The 23906-nt window shown below is 39.9% G+C and overlaps 1 pseudogene; it reads left to right on the top strand.

Annotated features, from left to right (window-relative positions):
* The first annotated feature begins 17657 nt into the window (after nucleotides 1–17657).
* Nucleotides 17658–23906, top strand: part of LOC108634803 — a 49958-nt pseudogene continuing 43709 nt past the window's right edge.

Below are 23906 nucleotides of genomic sequence, written 5' to 3'. Positions count from 1 at the left end.
AGATTTGCTGCTTGGGAAAGCAAGGTTGGAGAAAAGAAAGGATACTGCACCTTCTTTCACGGTTTTACTTTTTATGTGCACACACGAGATCCAGCAGTTCCAAACATGGTTCAAATCATTACTGCCTAATTATCTACACATTTCTTACCTTCCCCCCTGGTTTTGAGTCTTAGGCAGTTATGGAATCTCTTGTAAATAGTTTTACTGCTGTATGTATATAATTTATTCTTTTATGTGCCAAACTTGGGTGGCAAAGCAGGCATGTTTAGGAGCCAGAGATCTGAAAGTAGCTGCCTCACCTCCCCCATATCTAATCTGTGTTATTCTTGTAGGGGTAATAGGAGTTTTATTAGGACCACTGCATTCACTCCTAGGTATTTCACCTTAAGGAAACTTTATCATGGAAGGGAAAATTGTGGAAAGCTTTAAAAGGGACCAAAATTTACTGGATATAGAAGAAAGTACATTTAAGACTTCTTGTGGACTAACAAGTTCTGTAACACTGAGTTTTCAGTTCTTTAACACTGAGAAGATTTCATCATGAACTTTGTTGCTGTTTACTCACTCAAGTATGACTAACTCTTTGCGACCCATGAACTGTAGCCCACCAGGATTCTCTGTCCATGGAATTCTTCAGTCAGAAATACTGGGGTATGTTGCTGTTTCCATCTCTGGATGAACTTCCCAACCCAGCGATCAAACGTGGGTACCCTGCAATGCAGGATTTTTTTTTTTTTTTTAAATCTGTGACCTACCTGGAAAGACCGAGCTAACAGTCTTTCAGTATATCTTTTAACCTTGCATTTAGGTAATATGACTAAAGAGGTCTTCCAGCCTTATTTTAAAAGGACATGATAGCAATATCAAATGAAAATATTTACGTAGCAGTTTGGTCTTTTCTGCATTCCAGGCCTGAGTTTGATCAGAAGCTAGATGGAATGTGTGAGGTGTAGGGGAAAGTGGGACTGGTTAGGGGAAGAGGAGAAGGACAGAGGCAGAAAGAGCAGGACAACAATCCTCTTGTCTTTTTACTGGCCACGTCTTCTATTTCTCAGTCAATTACAGTGCAAAACTTGGGGTAGGAACCCATTCATTGGTGTTATTGGCAAACTATGTAGAGACACTTCTTGGCAGTTTTCTTTAGTGACATTTTTGTGTCTTGGCACCTGACAGACAACCTTGCAACCTTCTATAAGATGCACTTTGGAATTATGCAGAATGGTCCATATTTGAGTGGTTTTCCTTCTGATACTCTGCCACTCTATGAATAGTCAAGCAGAGGCTTGTGCAGAGAATTTAATGACTTTCATTTGTATGATACTGAGATCTGATAGATAGAGTGCCTGATTAATTATGGAATAAGGTTCATGACATTGTACAGGAGACAGGGATCAACACCATCCCCATGGAAAAGAAATGCAAAAAAGCAAAATGGCTGTCTGGGGAAGCCTTACATATAGCTGTAAAAAGAAGACAAGTGAAAAGCAAAGGAGAATAGGAAAGAAATAAGCATCTGAATCCACAGTTACAAAGAATAGCAAGAGAGATAAGAAAGCCTTCTTCAGCGATCAATGCAAAGAAATAGAGGAAAAAAAACAGAATGGGAAAGACTAGAGATCTCTTCAAGAATATTAGAGATACCAAGGGAACATTCCATGCAAAGATGAGCTTGATAAAGGACAGAAATGGTATGGACCTAACAGAAGCAGAAGATATTAAGAAGAGGTGGCAAGAATACACAGAAAAACTGTACAAAAAAGATCTTCACCACCCGGATAATCACGATGGTGTGAACACTCATCTAGAGCCAGACATCCTGGAATTCCAGTGGAGCTGTTTCAAATCCTGAAAGATGATGCTGTGAAAGGGCTGCACTCAATATGCCAACAAATTTGGAAATCTCAGCAGTGGCCACAGGACTGGAAAAGTTCAGTTTTCATTCCAATCTCAAAGAAAGGCAATGCCAAAGAATTCTCAAACTACCGCACAATTGCACTCATCTCACACGCTAGTAAAGTAATGCTGAAAATTCTCCAAGACAGGCTTCAACAATATATGAACCAAGAACTACCTGATGTTCAAGCTGGTTTTAGAAAACGCAGAGAAACCAGAGGTCAAATTGCCAACATCTGCTGGATCATCAAAAAAGCAAGAGAGTTCCAGAAAAACATCTATTTCTGTTTTATTGACTATGGCAAAGCCTTTGACTCTGTGGATCACAAGAAACTGTGGCAAATTCTGAGAGATGGGAACACCAGACCACCTGACCTGCTTCTTCAGAAATCTGTATGCAGGTCAGGAAGCAACAGTTAGAACTGACATGGAAGAACAGGCTGGTTCCAAATAGGAAAAGGTGTGTGTCAAGGCTATATATTGTCACCCTGCTTGTTTAACTTATATGCAGAGTACATCACGAGAAACCCTGGAGTGGAAGAAACACAAGCTGGAATCAAGATTGCTGTGAGAAATATAAATCACCTCAGATATGCAGATGACACCACCCTTATGGCAGAAAGTGAAGAGGAACTAAAAACCCTCATGATGAGAGTGAAAGAGGAGATTGAAAAAGTTGGCTTAAAGCTCAACATTCAGAACATGAAGATCATGTCATCCCCCATCACTTCATGAGAAATTGACTAGGAAACAGTGGAAACAGTGTGAGACTTTATTTTTGGGGGCTCCAATATCACTGCAGATGGTGATTGCAGCCATCAAATTAAAAGATGCTTACTCCTTGGAAGAGAAGTTATGACCAACCTAGATAGCATATTCAAAAGCAGAGACATTACTTTGCCGACTAAGATCCTTTTAGTCAAGGCTATGATTTTTCCAGTAGTCATGTATGGATGTGAGAGTTAGACTGTGAAGAAGGCTGAGTGCCAAAGAGTTGATGCTTTTGAACTGTGGTGTTGGAGAAGACTCCTGAGAGTCCCTTGGACTGCAAGGAGATCCAACCAGCCCATTCTGAAGGAGATCAGCTCTGGGATAACTTTGGAAGGAATGATGCTACAGCTGAAACTACAGTACTTTGGCCACCTCATGCAAAGTGTTGACTCATTGGAAAAGACTCTGATGCTAGTAGGGATTGGGGCCAGGAGGAGAAGGGGACGACAGAGGATAAGATGGCTGGAAGGCATCACGGACTCAATGGGTGTGAGTCTGAGTGTACTCCGGGAGTTGGTGTTGGACAGGGAGGCCTGCCGTGGTGCAGTTCATGGGGTCGCAAAGCAACGGACATGGCTAAGCGACTGAACTGACCTGAACTGACTGAGTGACCGTGTGATTTTTTTTTTTTTCCATTATTTTGGCACTATCTGAACATCATAAACTCAATACCTATCCCTTCCTTTGGTCCCTTTCCTCACTTTCTCTAAGTCTGTGAGTCTCTTATTTTGTAGGCAAGATATGCCATTTCCTTTTAGATTCTTCCTATAATGTATATGGACATTTTGGATATCGTGTCATAGGATATTTCTTCTTCTCTGAGTTACTTCACTCAGTATGACACTTTCTATGTGCATACATATTGCTTCAAATGACGTTGTTTCATTCTTTTTAATGACAATAAAATTTTATTGTACACGTGAACGAACCACAGCTTCCTTCTATTCATCTTCTGTTAGACATCTATGTTGCTCCCATGTCTTAAATATCGTAAATAGTGCTTCAGTGAATACTGAGGTACGTGTGTTCCCTTCAGTCATGATTTCCTTGGGGTATATGCCTACTAGTGGGATTGCTGGTTGTACACTAGCATATTACTCCTAGGTTTTCTCCACACTGTTCTCCAAATGGCTGTATCGGTCTACATTCCCATGAGTAGTGTTACAGGGTTCCCTTCTCTCCACACCCTCTCCAGCATTTATCATTTGTAGACTTTCTAATTATGATCATTAGAAAGTGACCATATCTCTTACCTGATAATAGTTTTGATTTGCATGTCCCTAATAATTAGCAGTATTGAGCATCATTTCATGTGAGTGTTGGTCACCTGTATGGATTTGTCCTTTTCTTTTTTATATTCACTGTAATTTGTGGTTTATGGCTCAAATGAAACATCCATGTAATTTATGCATTTGTAAACATGGTGTGTTTAGGTTAACATCTTAAACTTTTCCCTGTTTTTAAATCATGTCATTGTATTGTTGAGTTTTAAGAGTTCATTTGTGTATTCTGAACGTCAGTCCCTTTGTAGTTACTTGAATTGGAAATATTTTGTGCAAATGTAAAATAGATATTTTTAAACTCCTGCTTCTTTATTATGCTTTACCGATATTGTTTTTTTTTTTTTTCTACAAATTGAAAGTTTGTGACCACCCTGTCATGTCCTTAAGTACCATTTTTCCCAACATCATTTCCTTACGTTGTGTCCCATTTGGTAATTCTCACAATAGCGTGAAAACTTCCAATAGCAAAAAGATTATAACTCACTGGAAGCTTATATGTTAGCCAGCTCAAAAGGTTAGCACTTTTTAGCAATAAAATATTTTAATTAAGGTTTATCTTTTTTTTTTTTTTAACATTCATATTACACACTTAATAGATTTCATTGTACTGTATACCTGACTTACATTTGTTCTCGGAAGCCCAAAAAGTTATTCTGCTCTGGCTAGTCAGGAACACCATATTTTTCACCTTCTTCTTCACTCTTCTTCAGTATCCCTCCTGGAAAATTTTCTTTGCCCATCTTCAAGATTCTTGCACTTTACATGCACAGCTTAGCATATGGCCAGAAACCTAGTGGGTCATCTTTAAATTTGGAAACTCCTTTTTCTGTGTGTGCAAACTTCCTGGCCCATCTTCACTTTAGTACACTTCTTTACAAATTCTGATTATTTTATTTATTTATTTTGTAGTTTTTAAATTTATTTATATTTTTATTTATTTTTAAAAATAGATTTTATTGTGGAAATGCTGCACAGCAGAACATAGTCGCAACTGTATTAAGATACAATGCAGTTATAATGAACATATTCCAGAATTTAACAAATCTTCCCAAACTGAAAATATGTACAGATCAAACACAACTCTCCATTTCTGCATCCTTAAAATTTTGGTCGCCTTGATTCTGTTTTCTGTTTCCATGAGTTTGACACTTTATAAAAACCTCATACAAGTGGAATGATGTAGTATTTTGTCTTTTATGTCTGAATTATTTCTTAGTACACTTAGTTCATCCATTTTATAACATGAAAAGCTTTTGTTTTTTGAGGCTTCATGTATGTGCAAAAGTTCATATATGTATATAATACATTTTGCAGAGTATCTGTTCATCTGCTAGTAAGTGGATGGTTTCCTCATTTTAGCTATTGTGAATAATGCTCTAATGACAATAGTTGTGCACATGTCTTTTTAAAATTACTTTTTAATTAATGTTTGTTTATTTGTTTTACTTTACAATACTGTATTGGTTTTGCCATACATTGACATGAATCCACCATGAGTGTACATGAGTTCCCAATCCTGAACCACCCCTACGTCCCCTCCTCTCTCCCCATATCATCTCTCTGGGTCATCCCAGTGCACCAGCCCCCTGCATCCTGTATCCTGTATCGAACCTAGACTGGCAATTCATTTCTTACATGATAGTATACCTGTTTCAGTGTCATTCTCCTAAATCATCCCACCCTCTCCCTCTCCCACAGAGTCCAAAAGTCTGTTCTATACATCTGTGTCTCTTTTGCTGTTTAACATACAGGGTTATCATTACCATCTTTCTAAATTCCATATATATGTGTTACTATACTGTATTGGTGTTTTTCTTTCTGGCTTACTTCTTTTTGTTCTTTCAGCTCTGTGTTCAGATATAGGATTGCTAGATTATCTAGAAGTTTAATTATAATATTTTGTAGAACCTGCATATTTATCACGGTGGTGGTGGTGGTTTAGTCACTAAGTCCTGTCCAACTCATGTGACCCTAGGGACCTGCCAAGCTTCTCTGTCCATGGTGTTTCTCTAGGCTAGGATACTGAGTGGGTTACCAGTTCCATCACATATTTTCCATAGAAACTGCCTTATTTACTTTCTAATGAATAGTGTAGGAGGGTTCCAGTTTATTCCAGATCCTCACCAACATTTGTCATTTTCTGTGTTGTTGTTGTTGTTGTTGTTGTGTGTGTTTGTTTGTTTGTTTAATGGCCCTCCTAATGGATGTGTAATGATAGCTCATTGTGGCATTGAGGTATTTGTGCATTACTTTGGAGGAATAGTTTTGTTCTGTATCTTAAAATTGGGCTCTTTGTTGTTGTACTATTAACTTATAGAAGTTCATTTTGCATTTTGGATATTAACCCTTTCTCAGATATATAGTTTTCAAATATTTTGTCCCATTTGATTGGTTTCCTTTTCTCTGTGTTGGCTATGTCCTTTGATGCAAAGATGTTTTTCTTTTGGTTACACTTATCTGTTTTGTTGCAGGTGCAGGAGACCATCATTAAATCTTAGGAAGCCTTCCGATATTTTATTCTAGGAGTTTTATGGTCTGGGGTTTTACACTTAAGTCTTTAATTCATTTTATTTTAAAAGTATTTGTTTATTTATTATTTATTTTTAGCCATGCTGGCTATTTGTTGCCCTGCAGGCTTTTCTCTAGTTGAAGTGAGCAGAGGCTGCTGCATTGTTTCGGTATGCAGGCTTCTCATTGCAGTGGCTCCTCTTTTTGTGGAGCACAAACTCTAAAGTTTGCAATAGTTGTGGCTCCCAGGCTCTAGTGTACAGTCTCAGTAACTGTGGTGCATGGGCTTAGTTGCTCCATGGCATGTGAGATGCTCTTGAATCAGGGATTGAACCTAGGTCTTCTGCATTGGCAGGAGAATTATTGCCACCAGGGAAGTCCAATCCATTTGATTCATTTTTTTTTCTATTGTTAAGTGTACAGCTTAATGGTATTAAGTATATCCACAATGTTGTGCAACCATTACCACCATTCACCTGCAGAATTATTTTCATCTTTTTTTTTTCAGTTTTTTAAAATTTATTTTTAAATTGAAGGATTAATGTTTTATAACTGTGTTGGTTTATGCCATATATCAACATAATATTTTAATTTTAAAACAAAGGTATAAGGGTCTAGTTGTATTATTTTGCATGTGAAGTCTAGTTCCTCAGCATCATTTGTTGAGGATACTGTATTGTTCCCAGGGTGATTTTGATACTGTTGAAAGTAGTGCACCATACAAATGTGAGGATTTGTTTCTTGACTCTGTTTACTTTGTCGAATTGTATATCTCTTTTTATATACTGACTGAGCAGAGTATCTGCTTCCTCATGTGCTTTTGACACTGTTGTTGAATATCAGCGGAAATAACACATATGAGGGTTTGTTTCTGGGCTTGCTGTCTCCTCTTTTGGTTGGTCTGTATCTCTGTGTTCTTGTGCCACATTCATTTGATTACCCCAGCAATGCTATATGTTTTGATTCCACAAGGTGTGACTTCTCTAACTTTCTTCCTTGTTTTTACATTTATTTTGGCTTTCTGAAGTGTTTTGAGAAATTATTTAATTTTAGGATTTTTAAATTATTTTGCAAAAATCCTATTGGAATCTTTAGAGAGATTGCTTTGGTGTGTGGGTTGCTTTGGACAGTATGCAAAAAATTTGTTTAAGTCTTCCAATGCATGAACATTTTATATCTTTCCATATTTTGTACCTTATGTACTTCTTTTCTTGAACGATTTGTTGTTTCAGTGTACAAATCATTGGCCTCTTTGAGTTTGTTCCTAAGTATTTTATTTTTTTATTTTTATTTATTTATTTATTTCAATCAGGCACTCTGTCATATCTAGTCTCTTAAATTTATTTCTCACGCCCTCTATATAGTCATAAGGGATTTGATTTATGTCAAACCTGAATGGTCTAGTGGTTTTCTCCACTTTCTTCAATTTCAGTCTGAAGTTAGTGATAAGGAGTTCATTATGTGAGCCACAGTCAGCTCCTGGTCTTGTTTTTGCTGACTGTGTAGAGCTTCCTCATTTTTGGCTGTAAAGAATATAATCAATCTGACTTTAGTGTTGACCATCTGCTCATGTCCATGTGTACCATCTTCTCTTGTGTTGGAAGAGACTGTTTGCTATGACCAGTACATTCTCTTGGCAAAACTCCATTAGCCTTTGTTGTGCTTCATTCTATACTCCAAGGCCAAAGTTGCCTGTTACTCTAGGTGATTCTTGACTTCCTACTTTTGTAGTCCAGTCCACTAAAATGAAAAGGACATCTTTTTTTGGTTTTTAGGCCTAGAAGATTTTGTAGGTCTTCACTGAACCGTTCAATTTCAGCATCTTGAATGTTGCTGGTTGGGGCATAGACTTGGATTATCTTATATTGAATTGTTTGCCTTTGAAACGAACAGAGATCACTCTGTCGTTTTTGAGATTTTTGCATCCAAGAACTGAAGTTTTGACCATTTTGTAGACTATAATGGCTACTTCATTTCTTCTAAGGGATTCTTGCCCACAATAGTAGGTATACTGTTTATCTGAGTTAAATTCACCCATTCCAGTCCATCTTAGTTCACTGATTCCTAGAATGTTGCAGTTCAGTCTTGTCTTCTCCTGTTTGACCACTTCCAAAAGCAAGAGAGTTCCAGAAAAACATGTGTTTCTGCTTTACTGACTATGTCAAACCCTTTCACTGTGTGGATCACAATAAACTGGAAAATTCTGAGAGAGATAGGAATACCAGACCACCTGACCTGCCTCTTGAGAAACCTGTAGTCAGGTGAAGAAGCAACAATTAGAACTGAACATGGAACAACAGACTGGTTCCAAACAGGAAAAGAAGTACACCAGGGCTGTCTGCTTAAGTACACCCTGCGTATTTAACATATATGCAGAGCAGTATATCATGAGAATTGCTGGGTTGGAGAAAGCACAAGCTGAAATCCTGATTTCTGAGAGAAGTCAATAACCTCAGATATGCAGATGACACCATCCTTATGGCAGAAAGGGAAGAAGAACGAAAGAGCCTCTTGATGAAAGTGAAAGAGCAGAGCGACAAATTGTCTTAAAGCTCAACATTCAGTAAACTAGGATCATGACATGCAGTCCCATCACTTCATGCTAAATAGATGGGGAAACAGTGAAAACACTGGCTGACTTTATTTTGCGGGGCTCCAAAATCACTGCAGATGGTGATTACGGCCATGAAATTAAAAGATGCTTACTCCTTGCAAGGAAAGTTGTGACCAACTTGGACAGCATATTAAAAAGCAAATACATGATTTTGTCAACAAAGGTCTGTCTAGTCAAGGCTGTGATTGTTCTAGTAGTCATGTATGGATGTGAGAGATGGACTATAAGGAAAGCTGAGAATTGCTGCTTTTGAACTGTGGTGTTGGAGAAGCCTCTTGAGAGTCTCTTGGACTGCAAGGAGATCCAAGCAGTCCATCCTAAAGGAAGTCAGTCCTGGGTGTTTACTGGAAGGACTTGTGTTGAAGACAAAATTCCAATACTTTGGCAACCCGATATGAAGAGTAACTCTTTGGAAAGGACCCCAATGCTGGGAAAGCTTGAGGGCAAGAGGAGAAGGGGATGAGAGAGAATGAGACAGTTGGATGATATACTGACTCAATGGACATGGGTTTGGGTGGTCTGTGGGAGTTTGTGATGGACAGGGATGCCTAGCATGCTGTGGTTAGTGGGGTCGAAAGAGTCGGGCACAACTGCGTGACTGAACTGAACTGAACTGGTCTCTGCATGTAAGTTAAATAAACAGAGTACAGTATACAGGCTTGAGGTACTCTTTTTGCCAGTTTTGAACAGTCCATGTCAGGTACTAACTGTTTCTTCTTTCGTGTATACAGCCTTCTCAGAAAACAGATAATGTTGTCTCATATTTATATCTCTAAGAATTTTCTATAGTCCACACAAAGGCTTCCCTGGTGGCTCAGACGGTAAAGCAGGAGATCTGGGTTTGATCTCTGGGTCGGGAAGATCCTCTGGAGAAGGAAATGGCAATCCACTCCAGTACTATTGCCTGGAAAATTGCATAGACAGAGGAGCCTGGTAGGATACAGTTCATGGGGTCACAAAGAGTTGAACACGACTGAGAGACTTCGCTTTCACACAAAGGCTTTAGCATAGTAAGTGTAGCATAAGTAGATAATTTTTCTGGAATCCCTTTGACTTTTATATGATCCAGTGAATGTTTACAATTTGACCTCTGGTTCCTCTCCATTTCCAAATTCAGCTGTACATCTGGAAGTTCTCAATTCACATACTTTTAAGCCTAGCTTGAAGGATTTGGAGAATTACTTTGGTAGTGTGTAAATTAAATGCAACTGTGTGGTAGTTTGAAACTTTTTTTCACATTCTGCATCTTTGGGATTGTAATGAACACCAGCATTTTCTTGTCCTGTGGTCACTGCTGAGTTTTCCAAATTTGCTGGCATATTGAGGGCAGCACTATCAGAGGATCATCTTTTTTTTGAGATTGAAATACCTGAGCTGAAATTCCATTACCATCACTAGCTTTGTTTGTAGTAATGCTTCCTAAGGCCCACTTGACTTTACACTCCAGGATATCTGGCTCTAGGGACCATTGTGATTATCTGAATCATTAGTGCTTTTTCTTTTTTCTTTTCTTTTTTTTTTTTTTTTTTTTTTTGCAAATTCTTCTGTGTGTTTTTGCTATCTCTTCTTTATCTTTCCTGCTTCTCACAGTTTTGCCATTTTTGTTCTTTATTGTGCCCATCTTTGCATGAAATGTTACCTTGGTGTCTCCAATTTTCTTTAAGAGATCTCTAGTCTTATTGTTTTTCTCTGTTTCTGTGCATTGTTCACCTAACAGGCTTTATCTCACCTTGCTATTCTGGAACTCTGCATTCAGAAGGGTATATCTTTCCTTTTCTCCTTTGTTTTTTGCTTCTCTTCTTTTCTCAGCTATTTGTAAGCCCTGCTTAGACAACCATGCTATTTTCTTGCATTTCTTGTTCTTTGGGATGGTTTGGATCACCAACCCTGTACAATATTATGAACCTCCATCCATAGTTCTTCACTCCACGCTATCTAATGCCTTGAATCTGTTTGTTTGTTTATTTGTTTAATCTCCACTGTATAATCATAAGGGATTTGATTTAGATTATACCTGGAAGTGAGGCCTCAACAGTATGTGAACAAGGAACTTCTATATCTTCAAATTGGATTTAGAAAAAGCAGATGAATCAGAGATCAATTACCAAACTTCAGTGGATCATAGAAAAGGCAAGAGATTGCCAGAAAAGCAACTACTTCTGCTTTACTGACTATGCCAAAGCCTTTTATTGTGTGGATCATGACAAACTGGAAAATCCTTCAAGTGGAAGGAATACCAGACCACCTTACCTGCCTCCTGGGAAATGTGTATGCAGGTCAAGAAGCAGTGGTTAGGAACAGAATGGTTAGAGCAACAGACTGGTGCCAAATTGGGGAAGGAGTTCATCAAGCCTGTATATTATCACCGTGTTTATTTAATTTATATGCAGAGTACGTATAAGAGTACATGTGAAATGTTGTGCTGGATGAAGCACTAACTGGAATCAAGATTGCTGGAAGAAACATCAATAACTTCAGAAATTGGTTAAGGCTGACACCACCTCAGATGACACCACCCTTCTGACATAACATGAAGGGGAACTAAAGATTCTTTTAATGAAAGTGAAAGAGGTGCCAGGAGCCAGGACAAGAAATCCCACACATGACAAGGTCATGTGGAAGAGACCTGACAGGAAAGGCATATCAGGACTCAAGGGACGCCTTAGATCTGCTCAAGCACTATCCCAAAACCAGAGTCTGTCTGTCTTACCATTTATGCCTTCCACCAACTCCTCTGATACAAATGGGGGGCTACCCCCGACCACGTTTCTCTGAAGAAAATGAACTTAGGGCTCTAGTTAATAAGTCTCTTGGGCATAATAGGAGTTCAGTCAGTTCAGTTCAGTTCAGTTCAGTTCAGTCACTCAGTAGTGTCTGGCTCTTTGTGATCCTGTATTCACAGCACATTAGGCCTCCCTGTCCTTCACCGCCTACCAGAGTTTTCTCAGACTCACGTCCATCAAGTCAGTGGGATATCTAGCCATCCCATCCACTCTCATCCCCTTCTCCTCCTGCCCCCAAACCCTCCCAATATCAAAGTCTTTTCCAGTGAGTCAACTCTTCGCATGAAGTGTCCAAAGTACTGGAGTTTCAACTTTAGCATCATTCCTTCCAAAGAAATCCCACTGTTCATCTCCTTCAGAATGGACTGCATGGATCTCCTTGCAGTCCAAGGGACTTTCAAGAGTCTTCTTCCACACCACAGTTCAAAAGCATCAATTCTTCAGTGTTCAGCCTCCTTCACAGTCCAACCCTCACATCCATACATGACTACTGGAAAAACCATAGCCTTGACTATACGGACCTTAGTTGGCAAAGTAATGTCTCTGCTTTTGAATATGCTATCTACGTTGGTCATAACATTTCTTCCAAGGAGTAAGCGTTTTTGAATTTCATAGGTGGAGTCACCATCTGCAGTGATGTTGGAGCCCAAAATAATAAAGTCTGACACTGTTTTCACTGTTTCCCCATCTATTTCCCATGAAGTGATGGGACCAGATGCCATGATCTTCCTTTTCTGAATATTGAGCTTTAAGCCATTTTTTTCACTCTTCACTTTCACTTTCATCAAGAGGCTTTTAAGTTCCTCTTCACTTTCTGCCATAAGGGTGGTGTCATCTGCGTATCTGAGGTGACTGATATTTCTCCCGGCAATCTTGATTCCAGTTTTTGTCTTCCAGTCCTGCATTTCTCATGATGTACTCTGCATATAAGTTAACTAAGCAGGGTGACAATATATGGCCTTGACGTACTCCTTTTCCTATTAGGAACCAGTCTGTTGTTCCATGTACACTTCTAATTGCTGCTTCCTGACCCGCATACAGATTTCTCAAGAGGCAGGTCAAGTGGTCTGGTATTCCCATCTCTCTCAGAATTTTCCAGTTTATTGTGATCCACACAGTCAAAGGGTTTGGCATAGTCAATAAAGCAGAAACACACGTTGTTGTTGTTGTTGTTTTTCTGCAATTCCCTTGCTTTTTCGATAACCCAGCAGATGTTGGCAATTTGATCTCTGTTTCCTATGGCTTTTCTAAAACCAGCTTGAAATTCAAGAAGTTCACGGTTGATGTATTACTGAAGCCTGGCTTGGAGAATATTGAGCATTACTTTACTAGCATGTGAGATGAGTGCAATTGTGTGGTAGTTTGAGTATTCTTTGGCATTGCCTTTCTTTGGGGTTGGAATGAAAATTGACGTTTTCCAGTGCTGTGATCACTGCTGGGTTTTCCAAGTTTTTTGGCATATTGACTGCAGCAGTTTCACAGCATCATCTTTCAGGATGTGAAATAGCTCCACTGAAATGCCACCACCTCTACTAGCTTTGTTCATAGTGATGTTTCTAAGGCCCAAGTGACTTCACATTCCAGGATAGCTGGCTCTAGATGAGTGCTCACACCATCGTGATTATCCACGTCATGAAGATTTTTTTTGTACAGTTGTTCTGTGGTTTCTTTCCACCTCTTCTTAATATCTTCTGCTTCTGTAAGGCCCATACCATTTCTGTCCTTTGTCGAGCCCATCTTTGCATGAAGTGTTCCCTTGGTGTCTCTAATTTTCTTGAAGAGATCTATTGTCTTTCCCATTCTATTGTTTTCCTCTATTTCTTTGCATTGATCACTGAAGAAGGCTATCTTATCTCTTCTTGCTATTCTTTGGAACTCTGCATTGAAATGCTTATACCTTTCCTTTTCTCCTTGGCTTTTCACTTCGCTTATTTTCACAGCTATTTGTAAGGCCTCCTCAGACAGCCATTTTGCTTTTTTGCATTACTTTTCCATGGGGATGGTCTTGATCCCTGTCTCCTGTACAATGTCATGAATCTCATTCCCTAGTTCATCAGGCACTCTATGTATCAAATCTAGGCCCTTAAAACTATTTCTCACTTCCACTGTATAATCCTAAGGGATTTGATTGAGGTCATACCTGAATGGTCTAGTAGTTTTCCCTACTTTCTTTAATTTAAATCTGAATTTGGTAATAAGGAGTTCATGATCTGTGTCACATATGACCTCCTGGTCTTGTTTTTGTTGACCATATAGAGCTTCTCCATCTTTGACTGGAAAGAATATAATCAATCTGATATCCGTGTTGACCATCTGATGGTTTCCATGTGTAAAGTCTTCTCTTGAGTTGTCGAAGAAGGTGTTTGCAATGACCTGTGCATTTTCTTGGCAAAACTCTATTAGTTTTTGCCCTGCTTCATTCCACATTCCAAGGCCAAATTTACCTGTTACTCCAGGTGTTTTCTGACTTCCTACTTTTGCATTTCAGTCTCCTATCCTGAAGGACATCTTTTTTGTGTGTTAGCTCTAAAAGGTCTTGTAGGTCTTCATAGAACCATTCAACTTCAGCTTCTTCAGTACTATTGGTTGGGGCATAGAGTTGGATTACTGTGATACTGAATAGTTTTCCTTGGAAATGAACAGAGATCATTCTGTCTTTTTTGAGATTGCATCCAAGTACTGCATTTCCGATTCTTTTGTTGACCATGATGTGCCGGGAGCCAACGTGAGGAATTTCACCCGTGACAAGGTCATGTGGCAGAGGCCTGATGGGCAAGGCAAGTCAGGCCTCAGGGTTTCCCCCTGGTATTTCCTGGATATGTACCCTCAAAATAAAAATCTGCCTGCCTTATTATATTGTACTTTACCACTCTTCTGACACTCTCTGGAAAAAGTTAATTCAGGGCTTCAGTTTCCTGCAAAAGAATGTCTCTGCTTAAAACGCCCTCTGATAGCTCTCTAACATGCCTAATAGTTTCCCCCGGACCTCTTACTGCTTGTGAACTGCTTGCAGCCCCCCAACCACAAAAGGCACAAGGCTTAAAAGCATCTTAAAGATACAGAGCCTATTTTAATGAACTAAAAATCATATTGGTGACAGGGTTTCACTGTTGACTCAATGATTGCTGCCAGACCTCCATATTCTTTATCTTTTAGGCTCCTGGTAGGAAGTTAATCAATGTAAATGGGATATGGGAAAGGATATACAATAGTTTTGATGTTAGCAAATCTAGACCTTTGAGTTCAATACTTTTCTTTTGTCTTAAATCACTGTACTCCTTTTACTTGTTATAAATTGCTGCATATTTGCTATTAAGAATGTAACTTTATTTAGTGTTTTCTGTGAGTGACACCCACTTCAGGAAGATGAAAACAAGTAAGTCTTCTGGTTGACAAACCCTTATCAGAAAAAAGGCTGCAAAATGTTAATTGGCCCTTTTGGCCAGAAGATGATATAAATCACCTAAGACTTGTGTATACAACTAGGTATGCAAAGAGAAAAGCCTGGTTTTGATAAGAGTCTGGGCTGCTAATGTTGCATAAATTTTTATTACCCATTGATCTCTATGTACAATCAAAAGGGTATAAAAGGCCTTTCTAGACAATAGAGGCTGGGCCAGTCATTGGAAAGACTGGTTTCTCTGTTATCTTCTTTTCTCACTCTATTTTCTGGCTGAATTCCTATCTGGGGCATGGAGGCTCGCCATGTCTACTTACTTGCTCCGGCTTCTAAGATCCACGAGAGAGGGAGCCCAGGGTGGGGCACCCCCTGCTATTCAAGAGGACGCCAGCGGCCTAACATAGATGGTGCAAGTTCCTTGTATGGAACTTCATTGGTTCTCCATGGAAACCAAGTTATTCATTCTCTTTTCTCCACTAAAATTTCCTATTATACTATTTGTTCTTCATCTCTTTATATTTCAAATTAAATAAATAAATTTTTCCTCGCCAACGCGATTCCTGCTTCGAATTCCCTGGATCAACCGGAGCTGGACCCTGGCAATGATGGCTACTCCATTTCTTCTGATGGATTCCTGCCCGCAGCGGTAGATATAATGGTCATCTGAGTTAAATTCACCCATTCCAGTCCATTTTAGTTTACAGATTCCTAGAATGTCGACATTTCTCTTGCCATCTCTTGTTTGACCACATCCAATCTGCCTTGATTCATGGACCTGACTTTCCAGGTTCCTATGCAATAGTGCTCTTACAGCATCAGACCTTGCTTCTATCACCAGTCACATCAACAGCTGGGTATTGTTTTTGCTTTGGCTCCATCCCTTCATTCTTTCTGAAGTTATTTCTCCACTGATCTTCAGTAGCTTATTGGACACCTACTGACCTGGGGGGTTCCTCCTTCAGTATCCTATCATTTTGCCTTTTCATACTGTTCATGGGATTCTCAAGGCAAGAATATTGAAGTGGTTTGCCATTCCCTTCTCCAGTGGACCACATTCTGTCAGACCTCTTCACTATGACCCACCTGTCTGGGGTTACCCCATGGGCCTGACTTTGTTTCATTGAGTTAGACAAGGCTGTGGTCCTAGTGTGATTAGACTGACTAGTTTTCTTTGAGTATGGTTTCAGTGTGCCTGCCCTCTGATGCCCACTTGCAATCTGCACCATCTTACTTGGGTTTCTCTTACCTCGGGCATGGGGTATCTCTTCAAGGCTGCTCCAGCAAAGCGCAGCTGCTGCTCCTTACCTTGGATGAGGGGTATCTCCTTACTACCGCCCTTCCTGACCTTCAACATGGGATAGCTCCTCTAGACCCTCCTGCGCCCACGCAGCCACTGCTCCTTGGATATGGGTTGGGTCCTCCCGGCAGCTGCCCCTGGCTTCGGATGTGGCTCCTCGAGGCTGTTCCTGTGCCGTCACAACCTGGCACCCTCGGCCACTGTTCCAACCTCGGACATGGGGTAACTCCTATTGGCCCCCACCCTTTGGACATGGGGTTCTCCCAGCTTCTGCCCCTGACTTGGGATGTGGAGTAGCTCCTCTTGGCTGCGCATAGTGCGCTGGTTCCAGCCACTTGAGCTTAATGCATTCAAACCCCTATGATGGCTCTCTAATTTGCCTGACAGGTTTAGCTGGACTTTTACAACTACACCTGTGGCTGTTTACAGCCTCCCAACTGTGAGAGGCATGGGGAGCTTAAATAAAGCCTTTTGAGGAGTTAAAATTATTAGAATGGTACTGGTGAAGGGTCTCACTGTTGAGCCAATATTTGCTGCCAAGTTTTCATATTGTGAGCATTAATTAACATAATTGATATATAGAAATATAAGTAGTGGCCTTGATATTAACAACACTAAACCTTGAGTTAACAAATCCTTTCCCTATTATAGTCCACTGCACCTTTGCCCTATAGGAATGCAACTTTATCTAGTGCTTTTGGAGAATGATGCCTGACTCTAGAAAAAAAACACTTTAAGAGAAAATAAGCTTTCTGGTTAACTAACCTTTATCAGAAGAAAGAGTCGTAAAATGTTGGCAGGACTCCTGGCCAGAAGATGATGTAAATCACCTAAGACCTGTGTATACAAATAGGTATACAGAAAGAACACCTGGTTCTGATAGGGGTCAGGGCTGCTGACCGTGCATGACTCTGCATCTTCCATTATTCTCTATGTACAACTTAAGGTATAAAAGTTCCCTGTGAAAATAAAGTTGTGTGCTGTGCTCACCGAAGCTTGGTCTCTCCGTGTCGTTCTTGTCTTCTTTCTTTTTCAGTTTGACTCCTTGGAGTGCTGGGGCCCTCTGAGTTCACATTCCTGCCCAGGCTTCTAAGACTCACTCGAGAAGATGCCCAAGGTGAGGCACCTTCAGCTGTTCCAGAGGGTGCCTGTGGCCTACGTGAACAGTGCAAGTCCTGTTCTGGGGATTTATTGGCTTTCTGTGTAAACCAAGGAATATCAACTTCTCTCTCTCCTCTATTTTCTTAACTGCAACATTCATTCTTTCGTTTATTCTTCTCCCCATCCCACCCCCACCCCCCAACTGATGCCGTCACCCTGAGGATATCCCTGGATCCAACCGGGCTGTACCCCGGTAAAGAGGAGGGTGAAAAAGCTGGCTTAAAAATAAACATTAAAAAAGATAAGATCATGACATCCAGTCCCATCACTCCATGGAAAATAGATGGGAAAATAATGGAAACTGTGACAGACTTTATGGGAAAGTACTGTGATCCATATGACTCTGTGTTTCTATGGAATCTTTTTTGTTTGTTTGTTTTAATTTGACCCCAGTTAGGATTTCTTCTAAGGAAGAAATTAATTTCTGGTGATAATGAATTTCTTTAGTGTTTCTTAATCTGGGATAACTCTTACTTTCTCTTTCAGTTTTGAAATACAGTTTTACAGATGTTGTAATCTTGGTTAACAGTTGTTTTCTGTCACACTTTTAATTTATTATCTAATGCTTTGTTTCCTGCACTATTTCTGCTAAAAAGTCTTAGCAATTTTAAATAAGTCTGCATATATATGTGAGTCAGTTTTCTCTCACTGCTTTCCTGTTTCCAGCTTTGTTTTCTGTCAGTGGTGGAATCTGAATAAATTTTCAGCCTTTTGTAGGCACTTTTGGTGTATCTTTTACCAGTGAATATGAAACACAGTTCTGTCATCAGATACCAGGAAGAAGAGGAGAAAGATGCAACAGCAATTTGACCCTTAGATGCTCTGTTAGTTTAGGAATGAAGTTCTATTCCCAGTTGTTCATGGAAGATTTTTGGTTATATTAAGTCATCCCTTTCTGTGTCCAGGAAAAGATCCACATACAACACTGACAGGTCTGGGGAGGGTTAATGCAGATTATTAAGTCTTTATTATTTTTTTTATTATTTAATACAATAATAATTTATTTTAATTATTAGTTATTTTAACAGTTTAATTAAAAGACAATAATATCTTTATTATTTATAAGTCCAAATTATTGTCTCTTCTCACTCATTTAATAATTTAATTAATAAATATTAACTCTAAAAGGATATAAAATTTTGCATGCTTTTAGAATGCTGGTTAATTGAGTGGTGAAGAAATGCAGGAAGCCCATTTAAGTACTATGAGATAGAAGTGAAAATATATAAGAGTGGAGAAGGGAAATGGAATAATGGGGACCCATGGATATTTTAGTTTAATTTCATCTTCAACTATGTCTGCTCTAATATTAGGCTGCTGTCATGGAAAATTAATCTAAGGACTTTCTTTGAGTTAGATACTTCTGCTTTGAAAGAATGAAAAATAATACACAAGTCATGTTCTTTTTCTGTAAAGGTGGATATGGCTGCTGTCCACTGGATTGATGGCATTGCAGAGCTGAGCACGGACTGCACTGGCCTCATCCAGAGGGACATCTGTGTCCTTGAAGGTATTGTCTCTTCTGGCTGGTGGGTACTGGCCTCAGAGAAAGGTCAGGAGAGTGTCATGAGCTCTTTAAGTGGAGCTAAGTCTTCTTCAGAAAGAAATCCAGAGGTGGAGTTCAAACTGAAGACATCCAAAACACTGGAGGCTTCCACTTGTCTGGAAAACTGCCTGATAACTTCAGTGGTGTGTACAAAACACCACTTAGAACACAGAAAAAAGTGCTGTCCCTACAGCAGCAGCATTGGGCTCAGGTAGGTCTTCCAGTGACAAATGCAGCCATCTCAACATATAAGTATCAGTGAACATATACAAGGCACTGCCACCTCAGTCCTACAGGATAGCTCAGCCAATGTGGTGTCCAGTCTGTACGAACGAGGAGCACTTTCTTTGCCTGCCACCGCCTCAGTCTGTGAATCCTCACATGGTATCATCTCTTGCTTCTCCTGTGAGGCTCTTAATACCTTCATCATCCCCAAGCACTCCACATGTGCTCTGTGCAGACTAAAGCCTGTACTGGAAGATTGGTGCCAGTCATGGGAACCAGGTTAATTCCCACTGTTGGAATAATGAGCAGCCTAGGGACCTTCTGCGAAGGCAGTCACCACTGGCCTGCTGGGGGACACCGGTCTTCTACCACTGTCACCCTGGCCTTTACCAAGGCTCCTCTTTCCTTCTCAGCCCACTGCAAACATCTGCTCTGAAATCAATAAGCATTATGCCAAGATTTCCGCCTCACCCTCCATCATCTTGTTGAAGCCATGCATGAAGATCAGCAGCAAGTGCCTCATGGCCAGACCCTGCAGCAGCAAGTATCCAGAGGGAGATGGAAGCACGCAGCCGGTTCCTGGGGACACTTGGGGGAAAAAATGGATCATGAAAGAAAGGATGGCAGCTCACCTCCTCTATTGGAGAAGCAGATGGTTACCAAAGGTGTCACCAGTAAGCCGCTAGACTTGTCTTCTGAAATGGTGGATGTCGATGCTTCCAAAACTGACCACATGAAGAAGATGGCTCCTGAAGTCTTGGCTCATAGCCGAGCTGGAAGTGGCTTAGTGTTCTCCAGAAGTGAGATTCCAGAAGAAACTCTATTCCCTCCAGGAAATGATTGTGCTGTCTATAGATCTGACATCGTTAGCAGAACCCCCTCATTCTCGTTGGTGCATGGGCCAAATTCTAATGAAGAGAAAAGTGGTAGAGGCTTGCTTCTGAAGAACGAGAGTTTGGACTGGGCCATCCCCCAGCAGTGCAGTTCATTTTGTTCCTGAATGTGAAACACAGTTACCATGGTCAATGATGTGTTGGGGTCAAAGTTGAGTGTGGGCCACCCAGCCTTTGTGTTGTCAGTCCCAAATAGTAGTGTGGATGTCACCAAAGCTAGTAGGAGTTCCATGGGTTCAGAGCATCTCTTAATCAACATATGGGTCAGGTGCTGATCAAACCTGTCAAACAAAGCAATGACACTGGCAGCAAAGGCATCAAAGCTAGAACCGAATTTGGCATTTCTGTCTCCAATGGAGGTGTTCACATCCCCACAAATTTCCTACCATTGGAGTTACCTTCCCTACTCAGCACATGAAACCATACCTCTAAATCCTCTCTCATATCATATCAAGAAACCTGTGCACGCTCATCCAGTTTTGTTGCTAAACAGTACTCTCTTTCCCAGCCATCTTGCTCCAAAGCCAAGGTACCCATGGGACTTCCAGAGTTTGTGACAAATTAAGGCACATTGGTTGGACTCCTGTAGAGATCACTAAAGAATCAGAGAAGTTATCCTGCTCTGATGACAGATCCTCCTATGAGGACACAAGCCGTCAAAATAAATTTTCTGAGATGTTTGGAGCTAACAGAACCATGTTACATTCGGAGATCTCCAGCGACAAGAACCTAAATGGAAGCCCTATGTAGAATCAAGGGAAAACTGTCATCATAAATGACAGCCTTCTATATGTAGCTCTTCTGCAGGAAGAGCCAGATGAAAAATATAATGCAGAGATATAGCCAGTTTTACAACTGAGTCTCCGCCAGAGTGCCAAGGGCACCAAACCCCTGACTGACCCGGTGCTCCAGCCTTACCAGGATTTAATTACTCTGAAGGAGTTGGGGGGGGGGGCATCAGTGATGAAGCCTATGCTTTCAAACACACTCCAGACCCCTCAGTCTTTAGCTTTAACAAAGGGAATGCTCCACTGGGACACAACAGGGAGAACTGAGAAATGCCAGTCTTGACACTGTTCCTGTAGCCAATTCTGGGAAATGATTGCCTTGCTGTAACTTCTGGTAAAAAAGGTACCCAAACCCTTTTGCATGGCTGGTGTCCCACCAAGTGTGGATATCACCTCCACCAATACCAAAGATTGAGCTCACGAGGCAAAATCAACCAGTAGCAAAGTTCTGAAACCAAAGCTGTCTAGGCTGGCAAAGAGAATTGCTAACTCTGCTGGTTATCTGGACGACTGGTTCAAGTGTATCACTACAAGGCTGAATGTTTATTCTAGTCCAGCCAGGAGCAGCAGGCATTGCAGCTGAGCCCTCCACCTGAATTGCAGCAAATTGACCAGGTGCCAGTTTTTCAAATGCATGAAGAGGAATGGGGGGTTATTGTATGGTAGGGCAACAGGGAGATTTGGTTAATGAAGCTTATAATAATTTAAATGCTTAAAATTATTATGAAGTGTGTCCAATAAAGGAAACTATATAGTAGAATTTAGAGCCTTCAGGTTAAAAAACTTCACTTGAATGCTGATACCAGAAGTTTTAATAATTGCAGAGGATATTTAAAGGTTTCATGATGTTTATCAGTTATTTTGCTTTCTATGCTGTTAGCGTATGTTAGCATTGATGTTCAGAATGTGTTATGTGATATTTGGAGAAAATGTGTAGCAGCCACAAGTCTGGTAGTTATGCAGGATTCGCACATCCACGTAAGAACACACCTCTTACATAGTAGTGAATTATGATTCATACAGGAATTTACCAAGACTTTTATCATTATCTGAAAAATGAATAAAGCCAAATTATTTTTGTAATATCATGAAAAAATGTTAGCTCATGTTTATGAAATTTGAGAGTTATATACCTGATCCTTAATTACATAAGGATTACAGAAGGACAGTGTTTATGTCTACCTGCTGCTTATCATCAGATAGTTTTCCAAATTTTATTCTTACAAATTATTTTTATTATGATATTACATAAACCTTTAGAGTTAAATTTTACTGCCAAATAGTTTAAGGGAATTTTATACCTATGTTCACCTTTGTTCCTTGTGCATCACTTCTTACTACTCTCTTTTATATTTGATTGTTCTTTTCTATTTATCTGAAAAAAATAATGTTTTTGCAAGTGTATTCACTGAGTGTACGTTCACATAGAATATATACCTTCATACCAAAATTTATGAGGAGTATATGATAGAACAACTTTATTTCATAAATCATTGTTGGCGTCAGGCTTTTTTTTTTTTTTTTGGAAGATACTACCCTGAAGATAGTGAAAGTGAAAATGAAGTCGCTCAGTCGTGTCTGACTCTTTGCAACCCCATGGACTATAGTTTATCAAGCTCCTCCATCCATGGGATTTTCCAGGCAAGAGTGCTGGAGTAGATTGCCATTTTCTTCTTCAACCCTAAAGATAAGGCACCTAAAATAGCTTTGATATGTTTTTCTGTGTGTGGGAGGGGGGGAAGGGGTGGGGGTCTGTATTTATTTTCTTTCATGCATTCAATGATGCGGTTCCCACAGTTGGAGATGATAGAAAGTGAAGCCAGTCTGAAGCCAAAGATTCTGAAATTTGTAAGTTCAGCCCTCTTACCTGGTAAAAAGTGAATGAAAATCCGGATAAAAAGCTGAAGTTGGTAGCCTTGGAGGTCATTGCTGACCGGAATGACACAGAGAGATATAAGTACTTTGTAATACCACATCTATGAGAACAGGTTTGACTCTATTCTCAGAGTTGAGAGAAGTGAGAGAAACAAGTTCAGTTTCAGTTTAGTGCCTGCAAGGGAAAATACCTTGCTCCTTCAGTTAGTAGAATGAAGAACTGATGGTCTCTTTGAATTTTATTGTGCCCCCAAAAGAGGTTCTTGAGACACATCATTTTTCAGAGAAGCACCGACTCTGAAGTTACAAAAAAATCTGCGTAGTACATCTCCAGGTACATCTCTGTGGCAGGTGCCTAAAAAAAAAAAAAAAAAAACTATACTAGAAAATACAGTGCTGAAGATTTTCATTTATTCTGTGAGCGAGTGTATAAGTGTGCTTAGTCCCTCAGTTGTGTTTGACTCTTTGCGACCCCTTGGATGGAAGCCTGCTGGCTTTCTCCGTCCATGGGGATTCTTCGGACTAGAATAATGGAGTGGATTGCCAGGACTTTCTTTCTTTCCTTTTTTTTTTTACTGTATTAAATTTTAATTTTATTGAAATGATTTTCAATGCATATTATTTTACACTGCCTTTGTAAATGTTTCATTTTATATTAGGGTACAGCCAGTTAACGATGTTGTAATAGTTTCATCCCCTCCCATCCAGGCTGCCACATAACATTGAACAGTTTCTTTCTTTTTTTTTTTTTTTAATTTTTTAAATTTTTTTTATCAATTCTTTTTTTTTTTAGTTTAGTTTAGTTTTTTTTTTTTGACTTTAAAATCTTTACTTCTTACATGTGTTCCCAAACATGCACCCTCCTCCCA

The sequence above is a fragment of the Capra hircus genome, unplaced genomic scaffold (assembly GCF_001704415.2).
Source record: "Capra hircus breed San Clemente unplaced genomic scaffold, ASM170441v1, whole genome shotgun sequence".
Lineage (NCBI taxonomy): Eukaryota > Metazoa > Chordata > Mammalia > Artiodactyla > Bovidae > Capra > Capra hircus.
The sequence above is the reverse complement of the archived record's forward strand: the minus strand, read 5'-3'. Positions and strand labels throughout refer to the sequence as shown.